Source organism: Ambystoma mexicanum, chromosome 2p (assembly GCF_040938575.1).
Source record: "Ambystoma mexicanum isolate Mex_15411 chromosome 2p, UKY_AmexF1_1, whole genome shotgun sequence".
Classification (NCBI taxonomy): Eukaryota; Metazoa; Chordata; class Amphibia; order Caudata; family Ambystomatidae; genus Ambystoma; species Ambystoma mexicanum.
Genome location: NC_090923.1, coordinates 901,181,488 through 901,205,299, shown reverse-complemented (window position 1 = coordinate 901,205,299; position 23,812 = coordinate 901,181,488).

The following is a 23,812-nucleotide window of genomic DNA, read 5'->3' as shown; positions in this document are numbered from 1 at the left end:
TGTGACGTTTGCGGGAAGTCCCCAGTTTAATAAAGATGGGAGTTGAGACTGGGAGTAGTGTGCGGCCCTTCTGTTATTTGCGTGCTGCACATTTGATTGAAAGCCCCATCGCTAGGGCATCACCGACAGGCGCATCTCGCCTGCTAACAATAATTGCACACCCTCACATTTTTGGAAAAGGCTATCGCAACACCAGCACGTTGCATTACTTTCTTCATACACCCTCTTACAAAAGCCAAACATATTCCACATAAAGTACCTGCTCACTTCCTGAAGCCAGAATTCGGTACAAGCTAGGGTTATCTCGCTTTTAAATCCTTGGAAAGAAAATAAATCAGCGTGCTGTACCTTTTCTCCCTCTAAGCTCAAACTCTGGTCCCCTCTGGTGGTCCTGGAGGTGGTTTCCTCCCCTGAAGCCTTGCATTGTTATAAATGTCTTTACCCATGAAGTCATTTCTTCATACATTCAGTGTAAAAAAGCCAGACCTGTTTGCTTTGCCAATGCTTGTCAATTTCAGAAGTGGACACCTTTTCCACAGCAGTAACCATGCAAATAACGAGGTCAGGAGTGTTAGAGTGGCCGGGTGTGGTGACCACCCCTGGGGGTTGGATCCCAAAAGAGGGAGGTGATAAGAGCCACAACAGAGCAGGGGTGAGGGGAGAGGTTGAGGGTGGAGAGAGCAGATGCGCGAGATTAGAAGAAGGCTGAGTTGCTGTAGTTGGAGTAGGTAAGCGGGGCATGCTTGTGACTTCAGCTCTCTGCATTAGGGAGCACCCAGTCACCCGCTTTGCTGTGAATGCATGTCTATGTTCCTCGCCCCATGCAATAGGAATGCTCTTTGGGTAAGCTCTTGAGGGGCTCCTTCACCTTTTTTAACTTTAGGGCACACGTTCCAAAATAATGAAGCATTCCAAAGTAGCTGCAGACTTCTAGTTCATTTTGGAGGGGCTCTGACATCTTTAGGTGCCTTGCCTTCTTGGGATTCACTGGGATACACCTGTTGGAGAATACACACCCACACATCTCCAGCTATCCTTAGACTATGCACAGTTGTTGGAGTTCAGTGTTAGATCATGAAGCAATAACTGTTGAAGTCGGCTCTGATGCTCCAGGATTTCATTTCTGGAATTCGAAACGCCTGGTGTGCCACCTTGCAGACTCCTGATTTTGAATTGAAAATGCTTAGCTCTTGGGGTGACCCCAAAGTTGAGGCATTTGTAACAGACAATGCGGTAAACAACTTGGTCATATCAGCATGCAAGAGAATCTGGTCACATTCGAAGCTGAGGTCAGGTTTTGGGAACTGCTTCTCACCAGTGAGGTCAGGCATTATTTTGTTGATGATGGGTGTATGGCGATGCATGCTTTATGGCTTTTATTAACAACCTCGTGTCTTCTGTATCTGTAGAAAAAACGAATGAGAAAAAATCGAGGTAGAAAAGACCGAGTTTTTTTTGGCCAAATCTTTTCGAAATGTTTCCATATTTGTTTTTAAAATAGATGAGGGTTGGAGTAAGTGTATATCTTAAGGTAGGGAGAAGTGGGGGGCAGGGGTCTGTTGCCCGCCGCCAATGGGTTAACTGGTTTAGCCCCCGCTGTTGGAGAGGCGGAGTTTATAACGGGGAGTTGGGGAACGAGGGGAGTTCTGGGTAAGGTGCGAGAAGCGCCAGTTATCGTTTGTGGAAGAGTTAATAAAGACGTGTTGAGAATTCCCTCCGTGTGCGCGTCCTCCTTTCAGGCCTAGTCAGAGGCAACAGGGTCTACCTCTGCATTATTTTAGAAAAAGTACTAAAACCCAAAAGTAATTTTTGTTTTCGACCAAAAGAAAATCGGTCATTTCTACCTCGATATTTTTAACCAGTTATTTCACGGACATCCCATGTCAACACAGATAAGGAACTCATCCGGCTGTTCAGGTTTCCAACCAAATACTGTTGTGTAACCCCAAGAAGCTGATCAGTGATTGTTCCTAGCATGTCCATACCCTGCAGTGTTTTCTGTTCTTATTCCCCCTTGATGTACATGTGGAAGGGGATGGGGCTGTGTTTGATTAGCACCCGGGTGCCGCCTGATCCATATGTCACAGCACCTTCCTGGCGAGGCCTCCTGCCATGTTGAACAGATCTCCACATTCATATGAGATGTCTTGCAGCTGCTGGTGAAATGCACCAGGCCCGGGGCCTCGGCCATTGCACATCTGAGCAGTGTTTCAGTGCTGACCGTTGTGATAGAGAACACAGTTTGATCTTCATGGCCCTCTTCAGAGAATATACCACCTATACTAAAGGTGGGAGAGTGCCTCCCGAGCTAATGAAGCGTCTCATTACTGCTTCAGAGTTGGACGCAACTTCAGATGCCGGAATTGTTCCTGCGGCTCCAGTGCCAATTAACATTTTCACACTGTATCCAAACACTCATGGCTGGCATTGCGGTTGCCTCCTGGGTCGTGGAGTGGATCCATGGGCCATAGATATTGGCAAAATAAACCCAGCTTGCCATCTGAATCTTCAGAGCACTGGTTAGTCTTTTCAAAGGTAGTAGCAATCTGCCATTTCCGCAGCACCCTCCATCTTGTCCTGTCAAGATGGTCCTGTCAAGGAGGCAATTCACCCATCCTGGGTCCGCCATGTCCAGGCAAAGTGGTTACACTTCCCACAGCTATAACATTCCATGCCGCACGCTGGCCACCAACACTTATGGGGGAATCCAGCCTGCACATTGCATACCTTTGTAGGACTGGTCCATTCTTGTCCAATCATTTTTCTGGCCCGACAGTGACTGCCTTAGCGTGGCACCCATTTCACCTGTAGGGAATCCACCTCTGCCACTTTCAAAAGGTCCCTTACAATCTCCATTTGGTCAGCACATGTGCTTTCCAGCATGGCCGCAGTTCCCAGTTCCACAATGTGGGTCAGTGAGAGTGCTTAGTCTCCCAGAACCTGGCGGTGGAGACTTGTTGAGTAATATCCGTCTTTGAGTTGTGCCCTCACCTAATCTATTTAGACAATAAGCGTGCAGAGGCCTGGCAGCTGGCAAACGAGCAGATGTTTCATTCATAATCTGCATTCACTTGAGGGGTGAAGACCTATGGCAGGGTTTCCGTGGCAACGCTGCATGATTGACAGATTAGTGACATCAAGCATCTTGGAAATGTTCTCTAACTCTTCACCTTCTTGGCCGCATCATCTGTCTGGATAGGAGACAGGAAATTCACCTCCAGCCTTTCCGGCCAGGGAGTCAATTTCTTCATAGCAATGATGATGCCATTTGGGCCAGTAATTCTGGCATTGTTACAAATAAGGCTGTATGCTGGGGCATAAGCAGGGCTAGTGGGACGAGAGATGAGAAGGGTAGGGCTCGCAATCACTGATCCTTGCCGCCAGCTGTTGTTAGGTAGCAACCTCAGTAGCACCATCAGCAATATGGTGTCAGAGGATAAGGGTCAACAACCAGAGATATGCATGGCAGGGAAGCATCGGCTTTAGGCTGAGCAGTCACAGAGGAAGCAACGCTGGCATTAAATGTTGGGTTGGTATCCTGCCAGGGTGCTGGGGCTTGCCAGTGTTTACTCTCATTCTGATTTGCCAACAGGACGCTGAAACAGGACAGACAAGTACTCTGTGTCATGGGCAGGAGACACCAGTGAGCTGGCTTTCACAAAGATAGACAAGAGACACCTAGGTAAGGGGACAGGCAGCTACAGAGAATACAAGTGCATGTTCAAGGAGAGGGTGATAAGGTGAGAGGACAGTGGAAACAGTTATTCTGTTTTGGGTTAATGAAACATGCAAGGAAAACGTGTACTATATCCATCTATCATGTTTTATATGCCATAACTTAAAGCAACTCATCGCATGTTGTTAGGGCACAACCATTTTTAGAGTTCTTCAGCCTAATTTGGAGGCAAAAGAACTCACAGTTAGACTAAATAGCTGCGCCTGTTTTTGCTGGATTCCTGGTTTTTTTTCCCTCCCAGCCAGACTTAATCCAAAGCCTGACTGAGAGTGTGACTCTGATTTGCGTGCCTTGCCTTAAGAGACTGCAACAGAAGAGGTAGCGCAAAGATGCCCCATAATGTCCCAGGGAAGGACCCCTTTTGCGGTAGTGATGTGGCTAGGATGGTGGTGGAATATTTGCTTGAGTAAAGTGGTTCTCTCCGGTGGAATCCATGTGACCTAGCAGTATCCCTTTGGACCCCTCCTCCATTTCACAAAAGGGAGGTTCTCTTAGTTTGCCTCGAAGATCTAAGAGGGTCACATGACTAGCCCGTGTTTCTCTATTTGTATGTGATGCCTGTACCCCAATATTGATGGGTGCATTCAGTCTCAGTCCGGTTTTGACGGGCATATGCAGATGACTTCCTGGGAACGTGTGAATTCACTTCTTTGCGTGAAATCCTTTCCTGAGTCCATGGGTGTGCTTGGAGGGATTGCCTCCCCTCTGTTTGAAATATTCTTGATCTCTGGTTACTGTTTTCACTCACTGTCTCCAGGGTGGGGGGGAGAGGTAGGGTTTGAGAGGGGATTAAAACAGACCTGCTTCTTGAGGAAGGGCAGAAGCTCTGCACCGGCATCCTTTGGCGCTCCAGAGAAACCTATGGCAAAGCTCTACATCTCCAGAAGACCAGAAGGAACTGACTGCAGTGTTCCTTTCCACTGATTCATGGGAAAAACTGGATCAGAGCTCCTGCTCAAAATCATCATGTGCCTGAAGCTCCTGACTGTGCCTACATTGCCGGATACAGATGCGGGAGCCCCTTTGCTGCCAATGCCCTGAAGTCCCTCTCTGCCAACCAACCAGAGACTCTCCATCCCAGCACAGCAGACCAGCTCCCTGGTTCCATCTCTCCATCTGGGAAGCTGCAGGGCCCTCTGCTGCCGCTGATCCAGACACGTCACTGCCAGACTCACTTCCCGGCCCTTCCACTGTAGCTTGTGACTTTGCAAGCTTTCCCTTCAATATTCATTGTTCCTTGGGGTCGTCTGAAGCCGACCCCCTTCTCAGATGTTGAACTCTGTGCACCAGGACAATGGAGTAACCCTATTCGCTGACTACTGCCAACCACAGCATCTTCCCCTATCATCTCCTCTGACTCGGAACCACTTCCCGGGAATCGCTGAGTCATCAATAATTGCTCTTCCAAAGGTCTTGGGGTCCCTCCTGCATCCCAGTGTGTCTATATTGGAACCCAAAGTAGTCACTAAGAAATGTGCAAAGTGCCCGCTTCTGGACTGAGGGTAACACTCTCTTGATTCTCCAGTGGTGCTGATAAATCCTTTCTTCATTTGTTTCTTCATCCCTTGGCCCATTCTTCATCATGAAGATTCTTCTGTGGCTTGAACTCCACCGGAATTCCAGAAACTGCTCCTTGGGACACTTTTGCAGAGGTTCACTCTTTACTGTGGAAGAATGCACACATCCACACAACTGTGCTTCTTATTCTCTCTGGAAACTTACTGGCCTAGATAGGAACAATGTGTTACTTAAATTCACTGCCGTTTGTTTTCTCGGACAGACCCTTTACGGAACTCTGAACACTTCTTGAACCGTTTTACTTAATGTTATTTGGCATTTGTATAGCGCTCTATATATCATTAGTATGACCTCAAAGAGCTAGTAGGTTGAACGCCCTCGGGAACCGTAGTTCAAATCAGTAGAGAGAGGTGGAGTCGTAGGGTGCGTGGGTGCACCAGATAAGTTTGTTTGTTTGTTTTATTTATTTATATTGCGCACCAGACCCGGGGGTATTCGAGCACGAAGGCATAAAGAGGGTTGTTCAACTTAAGGTTACATGTTACAAATAATCAGGAAATACAGCCATGGTTACAGTGCTGTAAACCTGCAGTGACAGAAAATCAAGGCAGTATGTACAATAAGATTACAATAGTGCAAGTGTAGCATAAAAGTAGAGCAGAGTAAATATACAAAATATACAAGGGATCCAAATGATGTTAGCGCGAGGTTAGACATCATGATCTTTTAGCCATTGGATTAGGTTAGATCTGAATTTCTGGTAAGGGAGATCTTCCCTTAGATCAGTTGGAAGGGAGTTCCACAGTTGTGCCGCTTTAACAGCGAAGCTACTCCCGCCAGATTTAGTGAGTTTAAATCTGGGTACTAGCAGTTGGTTAGAGTTGGCTTTTCATAAGGGGCGAGCGGCTGTCTGTCTGGTAAATCTGTCTATGTGGTATTGCGGGGCTACATGGTTAAGGCATTTATGTGTGAGGGAAGCTGTTTTAAGGAGGATTTTGTCTTTAGTGGATAGCCAGTTGGTTGATCTTCTAAGGTCTGATATTTGGGCGATTTTAGGGAAGTTTAGGGCAGCTCTCAGGGCATTGTTTTGCAATGTTTGAATTTTGGAAGTGATGTGTTTGTTGCTGCCTATGTAGAGGGCATTGCAGTAATCTAGTTTTGACAGGATTAGTGCTCTTGCAATAGTGACACAGTTGTGAGGTGAGAGGAAGGGCTTGGCTGCTCTGATTAACTCACAAGTGTATGAGGTGGCACAGGCCATGGAGTTCACTTGTTTAGCAAAGGTAAGCGTGGAGGCTATATAAAAACAGAGGGTTTTAACTACTATGGCTACAGTGATAGTATTGTTATCAATTATGAAGGAGTCATAGTTGGAGCCCAGTTTTTTGATGTTGGAAGAGGTGCCTAGAATGAGGAGTTCGGTTTTGTCATCATTCAGGCATAGACCGTGAGCGGCCATCCATGCCTGGATGATGAAGTAGGCTCTATTCACAAAGGCCAAATCCTTGTCATAATCTCCCGTCAGCGGGATGAGGATCTGTGTATCATCTGCATAATTAGTGTAGGTGATACCAAGATCGCCTAGATCATCGAAAAGGGGCTTTGTAAAAATATTATAGAGGGTAGGTGATACGCAAGATCCTTGGGGTACGCTGCAAGTGATGGGTGCAGGGTCATCAGCTGCTAGGGGAGAGAAAACTCGCATTATCCTGTTATCCAGGAAAGACTGGATCCATGCGACAGCTTCCTGGGAGAAGTAGGCTGCCGTGACCAGGTGATTGCATAGTATTGCATGGTCTACCAGATCGAATGCGGCAGAGAGGTCAAGGAGTAATAAAAGTGAGGTTGTGCCGTTATCTCTTAATATGTCTATTTGTGCCTTAAGGTTTAGTAATGCAGTCTCGGTGCCATGCTGCGGACTGAAGCCGGACTGTCGGACTCCTAGGAGGTGGTTACATTCCAGGTGGTGTTGTATTTGTTGGTAGGCAACTTTGTCAAGGATTTTCAATAAGAACGGCACAGTGGTTATGGGGCAGTAATTGGTTGGAATGGAAGGGTCCAATGTTTGCTTTTTGAGGAGGGGGAGGACCCAGGAATGTTTAAGGTCACTGGGTATAGTGCCTGATGTGAAGGATGCATTTATCAGTTTAGTAATGAATGGTGAAAGTTCGCGGGCGCCATCTTTTATGATTTGGGCTGGACATGCGTCGCCCTGACAATTAGAGGGTTTGAGGGTGAGGATAACTTTCTTGACTTCTTTGGTGGAGACTTTGTGGAAGTGGAAGGAGGGAATGTCCAATGGTTTCAGAGTCGGAGAAGGGATTATGGTAGCCTTGGAAGGAGGGCCTCTGATAACAGTGTTAGGGTCAGTTATAGACGCTTTTTTATTATTGATCTTTGCTTGAAGCATGGGTATCTTATTGGCCAGGGCGTTTTGGATGCCTGTACACCAGTTCTTGTCCTTTAGGCAGGAATCAGGAGCTTGGGTGGGGGATTCTACTTCCTTCAGGATGGTGAACAGTTCTTTTGTGTTGGATTTAGCTTGAGTGATGCGGGTGTTGTAGGAGGTTTGTTTTGCTAAGATGATTTCTTTTTTGTAGAGAGTGAGTAAGTTCTTGAGGTATTTTTTTGTTAGTGTCTGAGGGGTCTGATCTTCAAGTTTTCTTCGCTTTGTCATTTCTTTTGTCGAATGTCTTTCAGATGGGGCGTGAACCATGTATTTAGGTGTAGGAGGGGTTTGCTCTTCCTAATTTTTAGTGGTGCGATATTGTCCAGGGAGGCCAGCATCACTTTGTTGTATATTTCTACCATAGAGGCTAGGTCAGACTGATATGAAATGGAGTTTAAGGTGGGAAGAATGAGGGGGATGAGACTTTCGGGAGTGATATATTTTTTGTTTCTAGTAGGTGCCGTGGGGGCTAAGGTACTGTTGTTCGAGGGTGTAGTAGCTTCTAAGGTAAAGGATACCATGTGATGGTCGGACCATAACTGGGGCATTATGGAAGTGATGGTAGTTGGGCAGTTATGTCCGTCAATCCAATCGAGGGTCCTTCCTTTGATGTGTGTGGGGCCTGTAATCTTTTGGGAGAACCCTAATTCTTCCAGGGTGTTGTTAATTTGTAGGGCATTGGGGTCGCGTGGGTCATTAGATCCCAGGTTGAAGTCGCCTAGGATGATGCTTTGAGTGGAGTTTTTTAGATTGTCGGATAATAGGTTTGTGAGGTTTTCCTCGAAGGAACCTATAGGGCCTGGTGGGCGATATATCAGGTGGATGATGATGGTTTGGTTATTGGCAATGGTAGGTTTAGCTGTGAGGGATTCACAGGAGTTAGTTTTATGGGGTGAGGAAAGTCTGAGGGTAAGGTTATTTCTGACAATTATGGCCAGACCGCCACCTCTAGACGTGGTGCGATCCATGCGTATAAGAGTGTAATTGTCTGGGGTGGCTAACATGATGGCTGGTCCTGCTGCAGGATGGAGCCAGGTTTCCGTGATAGCCAGGAATCCAAGTTCTCATTTTGGATTATGGCTGTTATTTCAGTAGCATGGGCTACCATAGAGCGGGCATTTAATAGGGCGCCTTTAATTCCAGATTGGGTTGGTGGGTCGGAAGGGCTGTTGGACTTTGTGTTGGCATGTGGGGGAGGGGGCGTCTCTAAAGATTTGGCTGTTGAGTTGTAGTCGGTGTTGGCGAGTATTGTCTGTAGGTAGTGGGGTGTTGGTGGTAAACAAGGTGTGCTGATTTTGAGTAGTGGCAAGTTGGATTTTAGCTAAAGGGTCATAAATTCTTGGGAGTCGGGCGCGGAGTCTGAAGTTCCGCTGTTGGAGGCTACATGGTTTGATGGCCATGTTGGTTAGCTTCGGGAGTGCATTACCATGAAGTAGATGATTTTGTGGTTGGGCTAGAGTCATATTGAGGGAGGTAGTCAGATGGAGGATGGAACTGTGTAGAGTAGTGGTAGATACAGAATGGTAGGCTGGTGTAGGTCTGGCAACCTAAGCGCACATTTATAAAGCAGGCACGCTAGGTGCAGGTTGGAATCTTATGCTAAAATGCATGTGCAAACAGGTTCACCTAGATTCAAGGTTCATAAATAAGACTAAAATGCATGTGCAAACAGAATCACCTAGATTCGAGATTCATAAATAAGGCTAAAATGCATGTGCAAACAGAATCACCTAGATTCAAGATTCATAAATAAGGCTAAAATGCATGTGCAAGCAGGTTCACCTAGATTCAAGATTCATAAATAAGGCTAAAATGCATGTGCAAACAGGTTCACCTAGATTCAAGATTCATAAATAAGGCTAAAATGCATATGCAAACATAATCCCCTAGCTTCAAGATTCATAAAGAAGGCTAAAATGCATGTGCAAACAGAATCCCCTAGATTCAAGATTCATAAATAAGGCTAAAATGGATGTGCAAATAGGTTCACCTAGATTTAAGATTCATAAATAAGGCTAAAATGCATGTGCAAGCAGGTTCATCTAGATTCAAGATTCAAGTAAGGCTAAAATGCCTGTGCACAACAGGTTCATCTAGATTCACCTATATTTTAGGAATCATGTTGGCTATGGGCGAAGAGTGGCATGTGCAACAGATGTAGTTAACTAGAGGGAGTCAGACCAGTTCTTTAAGGTCGTCGTGTGAGTAAAGATATTAACCAATCACTACTAGGGAAGGAGTACATGGTAGAAATGACAGAGAGGTCCAATGCAAATTTACGTATATATACGTAGATGAGTAAGCAGTGTACTGCCAATGCACAGGTAGGCTTTGAGATATTTAAATCTGGGTGTGTGCTTAACAGGTGATACACGATATAGTGTGCTGCACATAGAAACACCAATGACCTTAGACAAAGGCAGCCTACCGCTACGCATGTACAGTAGCTACTGGCAGCCGGTGGCAGAATGGGTCATAGCGCGGGCACGACAGTCTTAGACGCCGTTGTGTGGGCCAAGGGGGTGAGGGCACTCAAATGTTAGGGAAAAGTGTACCTTGTGTGCGCCACTCCGTGTGAGCGCAGGATGGGCAAGGTGCAGGGTTTCTGGCTGACGGCTGTTCAGGCATGGACAGGCTGGGGACAGGAAGTCAGCCTTCCTTCGTGGGCCTTCCCAAGTGTGGGCCGGCTTCGCCGGCCGGTTGCTGATTGATGCAGAAGTACGTTCTGCTAGCCAATCAGAATGCAGGTGGTCGTTCCAGGAAGTCAGGCGGGCCCAAGTCGGTCAGGCATCTAAAGTTGCAGAGGATGCCGAGCGGCCATTGAAGAAAAGGGCTCCTCGTGTGGGTAATGGCGGCGCAGGGCACCGGGCATCAGGTGTAGCAGCCTAGATCATATGGAGGCTGCAGCTCAATTCGCAGGATTATGCACGCAGACTTCTCTCGGCGTGTGCGCCGCGTCTAGGTGCATTCAGACAAAGCTCGTACCTTCTGAGTATGACGCTTGTCCGTGGGTATGAAGACGCCACTTCATCCGCGGCAGTTTTGGGGAGCTCCTGCTCCACCCAAGCCGTGCAGTGATGTGCAGTGCATAAGTGTGCAGCTGATGTATTTGCCAGGTAGTAGCTGCGTCCTACCGTTTAGGTGTGGTGCTGGAGATATCAGTTGGATGTGTGCAGTCTGGTTGGTGGAGACCCAGACTGGGCTCTGGCTGCGTTAGGCCTGAGGGACGCGTATGTGAGCAACAATGCCGGAATGTGCTCGGCTAGCTGCGTTTTATTAGGGTGATGAGGTGTTACTGAGGTTGTGTTCGTATGTAGACAGCTAGGCCAAATTAATCAGGGGTATAACTGTGTTCTAGTTGAGTGTTATGACTTTTACATCATAGCACACTTTACACAGTTTACTTCCCTGAAGGTGTAGTAATTTATTGCTTGCTTTTTCTTATTGAAAGATTATATTTTTTTAACAGTATAGTGTGTGGACATGTTCTCAATGTGGTATTTCTGAAAAGTGTAGAGTGCACCTCAGAATCACCTGAGAGTTAGTCCTGGGCTGCTCTGGCCCACTACCACTTAGAGAGCCTGGTGAGCTTGAGGAAATCCCTGCTACCCACTGCTATCCCCCATGTCATGACGACATACCTAAGACCCTGACCATAGAGCACAAGGGAAATATCGTAACCCATTTAGTACAAGTCCACTAACAGCCCGCAGCATGCACAGAGGTCTGTGACATCTATGTTAATGAAATGTCCTCGATCTCCCATTTTGCAAATAATCCCCCTTGAATTATATCTAGTAAAGAAACTATTGCTCAAAACCTCAGACCCCTTTGCTTTTTTAAAAATACAATCCTTGCCAAGTCCTCAGTAGGGCGATAATCCTGCACCTGGCCAGACCCCCTGGAGCTGAATACCCGAGGAGCTTTCCAATCAATGGAACCAGCTAGCCTGCAGAAGACAATCCTGCACCACCAACATCCAACATCAGAACAGAGTTCAGAAACATCTGTCAAGGGCCTCCATCAGTAGGGTTGACCACATATATTGCATGTGATAACCCCACCAAATCCTGGCTAATGAATGGAATGCACAAAGCCAGAGAAAACCAAGGCATTCATGGATCCTGGCTAATGTATTGGGCCTCATTCCGAGGTTGGTGCTAGTCATGGCGCTATTAGCGCCATGACTAGCACCATTACGGTACCGTGTCTGCCCTGGTTCAATGGGGACTTACCGGTCTAGTCTGACCTTTGTGGGACCAGTAAATCCCCATTGAAAATGTCAATCCCCATTCCCTTTTGAGCCCCCATAGGGCACAATGGGAATGGGGAGGGTGCTAATAACGGTACCGTAAATAACGGTACTGTTATTAGCTCTGAAGTCCCTTTGCGGGTCCCGTCCTTAACGCTTGCTAAAACCAGGCATTAAGGAAGGACCCGCAAAGGGACCTCGGAATAGGGCGCAAAAGGATTACCGACACTGGTGTCATTACCGGTGCCCGGTATCCCTTTTCGCCCGGGTCGTAATGAGGCCCATTTGTCTGCAAAGGTCTTGGCTTTTTTTTGGCCTATGCAGATTCTGGCTAATTTTCTATTTATTACGTGGGACAATCCAAAAGGCCAGGGAAATTACGCTGGAATGAACATAGATCTTGCATACGGACGAACAATGTCAATTCAGCAGTAGCAAGACATTGGAATCAGATGAAACATAACGTGAGCCAGATAAGGATACAAGTCCTTGAAGTAGTTAGACAACATGGTGCACATGAAGATCTTGGTAAATGATTGAACCAACAAGATTCTTGAGGTAAGCGAGCATTAGGGAAAAGGGTAGCAGGTTTTCAGATGAGGGATGGTGACATTAATGTGGATACCTTTAAACTTTCACAGATTGAACAGCCACATAGATCCATACTTGGGTAAGCTAAACAAAGTTTCACCTACCTACATACGTGTTGTGAATTTTAAAGTTACGCGAAATTTACATCATTATTGTGTTATTTTTTCAGGATTTATTTAGAACGGTGGCACGGTTTAGTGCTTTCACAGAATCACAGGTATGAACATTAGATCTATTGTAAATGAGTAGTAATATCCATAAGGATTGGTATTGATTGTGGTTTCTCTTCTACTTTTGTTTTGAAATTTCATCCATGGACTACAACTATGTTCTGGTAAGTGCATATAACTTTGGTACTTTTGAAAATGGTACTCAATTCAAATGTTCAACGGTCTGTATTGAAATATCGATTTGATTGTGATGTGAACGATTATGCAGTAGAATAATGTGGAAACTGTGATAAGTTGACTTTGAATAATTAATAATCAGTGCCTGAGAGCCCTGATGATGGACGGAAGTCCGAAATGCATTGGAAATGATAAATAATTGGGTACTGACATGTCAGGCAAAAAATAAATGATACCGGAGTGACAGAACACATATTACTTTTTATCTCATTTTTTTTTGTTGATAAACTCAAACAATAGTGTTTTGAGAGTAGCAAAGTGTGGTGAACAAAAATTAACTCCGGAAGGAGAATTACGAGTGAGCACACTCAGGAACGGAGAGTACTCCGATCCTATTTTTCTAGACTGTTATTCATAACCTGGTGCCAAGGCTACAGGGTGTGCTCCCATTAAAATTGATGTACACGAACTATGGACTCAAAAACATTTGAACTTATCTAAACACTGCGGTGCCCACCCTACCACCATGTTTCTGGTAATGTATTCCTTTTGTGCACACATTCTTGCTAGCTCATCACCAAAGGCCTTACATTCTTTGTGTTCGGCTTTGTCACAACACTGATTGTGATTCTCGGATAAAAGATCATTTGACACTCAGAATCACCTGGTCTGTTTATAGACATTGGACAATAATAACTACTGTTCCCGGGAACTTGTGCAGAGGTTTCTCACTGTGGACTGGGGTTATCGCTTTAATGCATGCAACCAGGCCAGGACTGGGGGTAGGAAAATTCTATCAGCACACATGCATTTCTTAAGACTGCAGACAGCTCAACACAAATTGACAATCATTTGCCATCTCTGTGTGCGGGTACCCCCCGAAGTCAGGAAAACATACCCAAAGTCCCTGCCCAAAGGGCTTCAGGAAAATCTCCCTAACATGTAGTGCACAAATCCAGGGTCACTAACAGCATGCAACGATCATGGGGCATCAAATTTAATGAAATGTCCTACATCATCCTTTTTTTCCAAAAATCCTCCTCTGATTATATCTAGTACGTTTTGTCAAATATATTTGGTGGGATCAGCCGAGCTCTGGGAATGAGCACTGCGTTCATCAGGCTTATGGTCCCGCCATCCCCACAGAAACTTCCAGAGGATTCCAGTATGCCCGGAACGATTGTTATGCTGTGAATCACTGGGCTGAGGGATACTATGGAAGAGGTAGTGGTGGATGGACCAGGTCCAAGGCCATTTGCCATTGCCTGCTGGAATATGAACAAATATTCTAGCTGCTGTTGGGGGAGATCATTCGTTTCATAACCGTTGCCATACGCCCATCTTAGGCTCACAAAATCAAACACAAGGGGAGGGAGGGTGAAAAGCTAGGCAAAGAAAGGGTAATTGAAAGAAAGAAGAAATAAAAATAAAGAAATGGGGAGTGCAGAAAAGTAATTAAAAAAGAAAAGTAAGCTGGAAGGAAGGCAGATGTAAAAAGAAGAACGGAAAAAAGAGAAGGGTGAGGGCAAGATTGTGCAGTGGATTGAAAAAATTGCCTGCTTGATAATGCAGTTTTCACTGTTTGGTAGTGCTTTAAGTAACAGAAGCTCTTATTGTTGGTCTTGAAACACTTGTGTATAGGCGCGTTATAAATGCCATATCATATCATATAATATCATATCATATATCATATCATTATGCAATTTAATGGTGTCAGCCATGCTGGAATTTCAACTGCTTACATCTCACAGTCGCTGTGATTGTTGGCCAGGACCCTTAAGTATTCCTCGGGGACCTGGCCTCCCATACCCAATCGCCCCAGCCTCTGCCTACCTCTCAGTAGTTGCCTTGGCACACTCTGACTTCATTTCTGTAGGCTTGCACTCTTTCCCCAGAAGCACTTATCATACTATGCACTTCTTCTGCTTCTCACCTACAAGCACGGACATTCCAGCACTTACCCCCAGCCCCCATGTCCCCTCTTCTCGCTGCACTTGCACGTTCTGAATACTCACAAGGCCTAGTAGGTCCGACTTCACCTTCCACTGTATTCATTATTTTTTTCAATCCCATGTTCCCTCCCTGTTGCCCTGTGGGTGCTTTGAAACAGAATTGACTTACTGTATTAGCGCTTAACAAATGCACAGTAAATAAATTAAATAAATAAAATGACATACAGGGTGAACTCAAATCTCAGCAGCTAGTGGTTAACTCACAGATCTATCCAAAACAGGAAGAGAAATACAGGGGAAAGAAATGTAAATGTACAGGGACAGGAAAGGTTAGACAGTAAAAGAACATAAGAATCAAAAAAGGAGGAAGGAAGAAGAGAGGAGTGTATGTGGGTGGGTGTAGGCTTGTCAGAACTGTTACTGAACAGTTGGCAGGGTTGTGGGGGCCGCATGTATCTGGGGGCCGTGTCGGTTGCTGAGTATGTGGAGATTGACCATACCTGTTGCTGGGCATGTGGAGGCAAGCCCAGGGCTTTAGGTGGGCGGGGCTAGCTGGGGCCGATATACAAGAATATATAAGCCCCTTGGTAGCCCCTAGCAGCGATCGAGTGAGACACTTCAGGCTGTCAGCATGATGCTTCGTCTGTTTGGTGAGGAGGGGCATAAACGAGATGACACATCTCCGTTTCAGTTCCTCCCCACTAAACACATGCTGATCAGGTCGCATCGTTTTCCAAAGACAGCCTGATCGGGGGTCGCACCGCTGCAGATACATAACCACTCAGGTTTGTCTTGGAACACCCGTGGAACACCTGTAGCTTTCGTCATTTCTTAGGCTCGAGTGATTCTCTTAATGTATTGATTGGGAACCAGATATTTCTATTGCAGGAGTGTTATCTTTGCAATGGAGTGCACATTGACAGTTATCAGATCTTTCAAATCTTTGCAAAGAAAGGTGAAATTGGAAGACTTTTTGGGGGCTTACTGGTAGGGGTGAGACACTCTCTTCCTTCTTTTGGGGTTAGACTACCCCAAGGTGATGATAATATACTGCCAGTTGAAGTAGGTGGGGTTGGCCCATGTGGTGGGAACTGGGAAGAGAATGCTGGTAATTAACATATATGACCACCCTGGGGTGTTGCTACTGACGTGATTCTTGACACTATCTCTGAATTAATGGGTGAATGGATCAAGGGTGAAAATGGAAGTAAGTGCTGTTGGGGGGCGACTTGAACGCTCATTGTGTTTGCACTAACGTGATCATGGAGACGAGGGCCTCATCACGAGTTTGGCGGTAACCCTTAAATCCGGCGGTCACGCTATTACCGCCGGATTTAAGAGTCTGCCAAATCAGGGCTTTGGCGGATTTCCCCCAGCTCTGAGCTGGGGGGAAATCTGCCGAAAATTTGCGCTGAACACTAAGGGCCTCATCACGAGTTGGGCGGTAACCCGGCGGTATTATCGCCGGTGGTATTAGCCCTACCGCCAAACCCCCCCGGCGCTATTAGTGCCGGATCATGGGTTTGGCGGTAATGGAATTCCCCATTCCCCACTGAGCCCATTCGGGAATGCCCCATTTTCGCGCTCTTACCGCCAGGGGAAAAACGCACATTTTCAGCTGATTTCCCCCTAGCTCAGAGCTGGGGAGAAATCCGCTGAAGCCCTGATTTGGCGGACCCTTAAATCCGGCGGTAATAGTGCGACCGCCGGATTTAAGGGTTACCGCCAAACACGTGAAGAAGCCCATTGTATCAAAAAAAGACACATTTTAATTTACATATATCAAACAGTGTGCTCACATATAACATATAAAACACTAATATATGCCGATGTAGCTTGAAGATCAACACCAAACACAAGGAGAGCTGTTTCTACATGAACTGTAAATGTTGTTCATTTAAATGTCACAGTGACGTGATGTTAGTAACAGTGACTTCAACTGGGTATTGATGTTTTATCCAGTATAAATTAAAGCAGTCTCAAGTACAAATGTTTATCCGACATGGATTAACCAGCGTCTACACTTAGATGTGTTTCTGGGGCAGGGAACTGCACTTCCGTGCTCTGATTTTGGTTAGTGGAGTTCCTTGACCCGTCTTCAGGACGCAAGGAATTAGTGGCAGTGTTCAACTATGGTGCCTGGAGCCTGTGCAACACAGTTGAACCCTAGGGACATAAAAACAAATTTGTGTTAAAAAGAAGCCTTATGGGAATGTACAGTCTATTGTGTACATTGTGCAAGCATGGAGTAGGAATCCCACTAACCTGGTAGGGAATTTCTTTTAGGTGTGGAGGGCAACTTGTTTTGACTTAAATGGAAACCGTCAAGCAAATTCAGCATCTACAAAGTCCATATTTCTATGAATAGAACAGAATGGATACAACAGTTAGATGTACCCATGGGGACTAGTCATCCAACTTATTTAATTATAAAAAAGGTTAAATTAATTACCATATAGTGATATCCAAGTTTCTTTTAATGGATCACGTTCCCTCAGCAGGAGAGTTCGGACTGCATTAACCTTAATGCATCATGTGTCCTATAGGAACACAGTAAAGAGAATAGGTGCATTCATTAGCCACCTGAATCGCCTTTTGGGTTTTAGTATATGTGTGCAACTTTACGGTACACTTACTTGTGGTCCCCATGTGGTTGAGGTCGTCTGTGGAACCGCACGAGGTGAGGATCAAAGACACAACGTTGTCAGCTCGTGTGGCTGTCGCTCGATGTGTGGCGTAGGCTCAACGCGTGCTTTCTTTTTGTCTGCCTGTGTAGAAAGGTAGACAGGTGTTGCCCGTTAGTCTCGTCTGCCTAAAAAGACCTCAGATATTCTGGGTGGCACTGATGATCACTCTCAGGCCAGCACACGCTCACCTTCCGGCACCTAGTCAGTGTCTTCGGGTCCCACGTTGACTGTGAAAACAAACGAAGGACTAACTTAGTTGACACGGCTGTATTTGAAGCCCTGGTCCATGATTGGACCTGGGTAGACTGTCACGAAACTAGACAGCAAAGATGGTTTCTGTAATGCCCGAGTGACCTCTCGGCAAACGGACACCATTAGTCAACAGTCTAAGAATGCAAGGCTTGCATCCCGTGTGACACAGAGTGATATCCATGTTTTCAAATCACGCCCCAGTACAGAGGTATTATACTGGGAAATTTATTGATGACCAGATGTGGAAGTTATTGGTCATGTTGCCAGAAGCTGGCGGTTGCTAAATGTTGGCAGTACCAAATTAAGAAGACCTCAAACAGGACCATACATAGCCGTGTTATATTTGTCCTACACCAATGGTACCCTGTCTTGGTAGATCAAGGTAGCACACCCCAACATGTCTTGATGTTTACATAGATTCGTGGGGGGCGCATAGATGCTACATGGTCTCAATGGTGACCTCCAAAATAGTGTAAACAAGACGAAAACGCCACAAAAGGAAGGCAATTGTCATCTAGAGTAAACAATATGTTGTCCACACCTGATACATAGTGAAAAATGGGTGTCTAGTGGCTAAGGCGTCCGGTAAAAATTAGTGGGCAAATAAATTCCATTCCACAGCTATATTTAATCCGGTCTAGGCAGTTTTGAGATTATATATCCACTTTTGCTCTAGTTTTTTGAGGGACAAATCTCTGTCTCCGCCTCGTGGGTGCACCCTTGTTGTTTGTAACACAAACCAGAAGATTTCTTCACTGGTGTGTTTGGCTTCTTTAAAGTGAGCAACAAGAGGTTTATCTGCTGTCTCATTTCTAATTGTTGAGCGATGTTCGCCAATTCGCCGTTTTACAGATCTAATGGTTTTGCCCACATATAGGAGCCCACAAGGACATTTTATCCCATAGACAACCCATTTTGTCAGACAGTTTGAAAAAGACTTGTATTTCCAAAGTCGGCCATTAAGGTCGATCTGTTTCATGTTGTTAGCCAGGTGACAAACGGAGCATTGTCTGCACTTAAAGTAACCCAGTACGGGTGGTAGATCCCATAGTGGCAGTTGGATAGGTCTTGCCGGTTTGTTCATAGGATAGGTGTGTACCAATTTATCACAGAGGTTGGGCATTCTCTTGAATGCGAACCTCGTGCTGTTCGGCCTGAATTCGTCTGTTATGACGGTCTTCCAATTTTTTAGTATGGTCCTCCTGAGGTCATTACTTACTGGTGAAAACGAGGAGATGCATGTAATTCTCTCTTCGTATGTTTTTATTTGTTTATTAAGGGTCATGTCCCGGTTGATGTTTCGAGTGCGTTTCATTGATTTTTTAATGATCCTTGAAGGATATTTCCTGTTCAATAGTTTAGAACTTAGCTCACTGCTATTCTTTTTGAAGTCCACAATTTCGCTGCAATTGCGGCTGATTCTAAGAAATTGGCCATAAGGCAAATTCTCCCAGAGGCTTTGTGGATGAAAGCTGCTAAAAAGCAGAAGTGTGTTTTTGTCTGTTGGCTTCTTGTAAAGTGTGGTACCGAGTGTGTTGCCCTCTTTTTGAAAATGTTTAGGTCTAGGAATGCAATACTCTGCATATCAGATGTCATGGTAAACTTTATAGTTGGTGCTTGTCTATTTAACCATGTTAGGAAGTTAGAAAGATCTCCCTGAGTCCCATTCCATAGCATAAAAACATTGTCGATGTAACGATGCCACGACGTAATCCGTCCATGGAAGGGATTTGTCGGCGCGAAGATAACATTCTCTTTGTAATGATCCATATATAAGTTCACTAGGTCTGGAGCAAAAGTTGCTCCCATGGATGTACCATGTCTTTGTTGGTAGAAGGAGTTGTTACATAGAAAGAAATTCTTGGTTAGCGCCAGTATAATGCACTCAGCAATAAAGTTGGAAGGAACTGACTCGTCTGTTCTCTTTTCTAGATATTGATGCATGACCTCGATACAGTGATCTTGCGGAATATTAGTGTATAGAGATTCAACATCTAGGGTGACCAAGATGTTAAGGGCCCTCATCTGGACCTGCGAGATAATATGGATCATAGCAGTGGTGTCTTGGGTGTATGATTGCATTCCTACAACAAAGGGTCTGATAAAAGAATCTGCATAGATGGATAATGGTTCCAACAGTGAACCGATCGCAGATACAATTGGGCGACCAGGAGGAGTGACTGCATTTTTATGCATTTTAGGTAGTACATAAAAAGCCGGTGTTATGGGATTAGCCCTGGTCAAAAAAGGCGAATTCATCTTTACAGATCCATTTACGATCATATGCATGTTTCATAAGGCTCATTACCTCTTCTGTCAGTGCCCGAGTGGGGTTGCTGGGTAGTTTTCGATAGAATTTCAGATCTCCCAGTTGTTTATTAACCTCTGTGTTATATGCGGTGGTATCCTATAACACGATACCTCACCCCTTGTCTGCTGGTTTTAATACAAAGGAGGTGTTATTTTCTAGATCTTTTAGTGCCTTCCTTTCAATTTTGGTCAGATTGTCTTTATGTTGATTTTTCGTTTTAAAGAGATACTGTAGTTCTCTTAATACTTTATTTTCAAAAGTAATAATCTCAGGAGAGATCATAGCTGACGTAGGTGTGAAATAAGACGGAAGTTTCAACCCAGATTTATTTTCTTCTCGAGGTATTCCATCTTTGGCATTTCAAAAGAAGTATTTGAGCCTTAAGGATCTGAAGAAATTCCCCATTTCCATTTCTGTTGTAAATTGGTCAGCTGTTTTTGTTGGTACAAACGATAGCCCTTTACTCAACACACTAATTTCTACATTACTTAGATTGTGTGTGCTAAGGTTAAAGATAGGAATTACCAATTGGTCTGTGGAGGCTGCCACTGCCGCAAGGGCATGGTGTGGTTGCCCCACTGTCTGTTCTTCCCTCGTCTACCTCGTCCTTGAAAGAATTGAGGTTGTGCACCTCTTCTTATTTTTTTGTGAGTCAGGAGTTGATTCCATTATTGAAGGATTATCCATAGGTCCAAGTAGCTTCAGTGATCATGCTGCTTCCTTTGTCCTTATTGCCTCCTGTCCTGTAAGGTTTAGGTTGGCGAGTATCAGTGATGCAAATGCTAATCATGCTGGGAATCACATTTCGTGGTCTCGCAGGAATATTAAGATGGCAAGTCTATTTGCTACTGAATTATAATGGAGAGTTCTATCAGTTTCTTGAATGTCTTAGTGTTGATGAGATTGAAAGATGGGTGTCGAAACCTTCCACTGATGTTGCTCTAGTAACGGGTAATTATATAGCACATGAGGGTGGGAAAGGTCTTGTGTATGATAAGGAAATTAGAGACAAAAAGAGATGCCTGCATAGAGATATTTGTCACGCTAAGAACCACACTTTAGACACTTTCACCCTTTTAACTATCGTTGGGGTTTTACAAATAAATATAGAAATTGGGTCAAGTAGTGGCGCTCCTCTATTTAAAATGCTGAATGGGACAAATATGGCTGCCGCGTTAAATGCGCGTAACACCAGAGGTGTATGGCAACTGCTTGAGGAAACTAAGGGCCACAGGAATAAGTAGTTGATTAATCCCATTGGCGAGGCCACATGGCAGAGACATATTGAGATGAATTTCCAATATGAATATTGCGTGAAGTTTACCCGTCATGCAGCTTCAGAATATAAACCTTTATTGACAATAGACAGGGAGAGCATAATAGCAACAATTGGTAAACTAAAGCCATCTAAGGCACCTGGACCAAATGGCCTTGCTAGTGTGGTATTGAAAAAAGACGAGGAGTCCTGGGCTAGCATTTTAGAAATCTTGTTTGAAAAGGTTTTGAAACTTGGTATCATTCCGGATCTAATTTTTAAGACGGGTGAGTGTTGCGAGCTAAGAAATTACAGATTATTGTCCATGTTGGACATTACTCGGAACGTATTTGCTATGTTTTTATTAAATGAACTTTATGAGTAGTCAGAAGCCATGCAAATTCTTGATAACTTTCAAAGAGGTTTTGGAGCTGGTTCTTCTTCCACGCCGAACTTGAGATTGGGGATGTGTTGACCGAAAGAGCTAGAGCCACAAATGTTCCCGTGTTCCAAGCCATATTTAATTCCGCCTGGACTCTCGAACAAACTTGAGGCATATGGATGTCCAGGGCATATTTTACATTTCTTGAGGTTGCTTCACAGGGGAACACGTGTGCAGATTAGGCTTGATAGTGGTGGCGCTTTAATGGACTCCGTCCATACTTTAAGGGGGGTAAAGCAGGGGTGTATTTTGGCACACATGCTTTTTAATCTATAACTAATCGATCTGCCCTCTTGTTTTAGAAGGATCTCTAACTGTTCACCCAAAGTTGACTCCCAGCATGCTGTTTGCTTGTCTTATGCAGATGACTTGGCGGCATTCGATCATACTTTCTCTGGGCTTGCGAGGTCAGCAGGGAACTGTGCAAGTATGATGAGGGGAATCACCTTGTCATCAATGGGAGTAAAACACAGATGATGCTCTTATCCCACAGGATCGTCCATCGGCTTAAACATGTGCTTCCTGCTGGAGCTTTTCAATACACTAGAATACCTGGCTGTTGAAATGAATGTTCAACATGGATATGACAATTGTATCGCTTCACGGAAATGAGGGGTGGCCCCATTAACAATTTTAATGAGCAAATTCACACAACGGATGGGAGACTTCAGTTTGGAGGGTACCATCCTGTTGTGTAAACAATGCTTTTGTCCAGCGATCCTCCATGACCATGAGAGCATGACCATGCATGATCTTACTTGGCTACAGGACAGTGAGAGGCGCTTTTGGAGTTTTGTGCCTACCTCAAAGCGTTTCAATGGAGAGTTTGAGGTTAGAACTCTGTCTCATCTCCTTGGAAGCAGTGTACTGTTGAAGCGAGGGCTACTGTATCCTAAGACATTAAGGGGGTAATTCATGGATTATTTGCGGCGAAAAAAACAGGATTTGTGCACCATTTTGCCTGCAAATCCCTGTTTAACAAATGGGGATTTGCGGGCAGAATGGCGCACAAATCCTGTTTTTTTCGGCGCAAATAATGCATGAATTACCCCCTAAGTGTCTGAGACGCTCCTTATTGTCCTGTTTAGGAATGGAGATTAGATCTCATGGGTGTGAAGCTCATGTTGAATCCGTTATAAAAAATAATGTAAGATTATCGATTGGCTTCCCGACTGGGACTTAGGCTTTTATGAATTCAAGAGACCACTTATATTGAAAACAGAAAAATGGGACTGGTGTCAGAATATTGATCATCATGCCAAATTGAAACAATACTCCCATGTTCCATATTAGCTTTAAAATTATTTTTAAAAAGCCCAACCCTTTTATTATGCCCTTCTCTGTTTTTACATAGATTTGTATTGTTACTGCGCACTAATAGTCCCCCTATAATATCTGTAATTGGTCACCTGCCTTCAGATAAGAGAGTTTGCCACTTTTGTACAGTGAAGAACGGCTAAGCATGTACTGACTGAATGCAATCGACTGGGGTCCGCTTACACGTGTCATCCTTCAACAGTCTTTATGCTAGGACTCCATCAAAGAACCAGCCTTCTGGCATTTTTGCCTCGATTCTAAAAGCACTGCTGTACATCTTACAATTTATAGAGCATGGTTGATTGTGTGCATGGCTGTTATGGTGAAAGAAACTCATTATTTGATTTTAGTGAACTTTGATGTTTTGTATTAGTATTAACTGCATATTATATTGTATTTGTATTGCATTTTTGTATGGTATTTTGTATATGGTTTAACATATTTATTGTATTTCGACTTTTAATTTTAATATGTGGAAAGTTATTTGAACTATATCACATTAAATTAAAATTCATGGATTATTTGCGCCAAAAAAAACGGGATTTGTGCGCCATTCTGCCCGCAAATCCCCATTTGTTAAACAGGGATTTGCGGGCAGAATGGCGCACAAATCCCGTTTTTTGGCGCAAATAATCCATGAATCACCCTTTAAATACAAAATAAAACATAACTAAGGGAGATGGGGGCGCACAAAAACAATGAT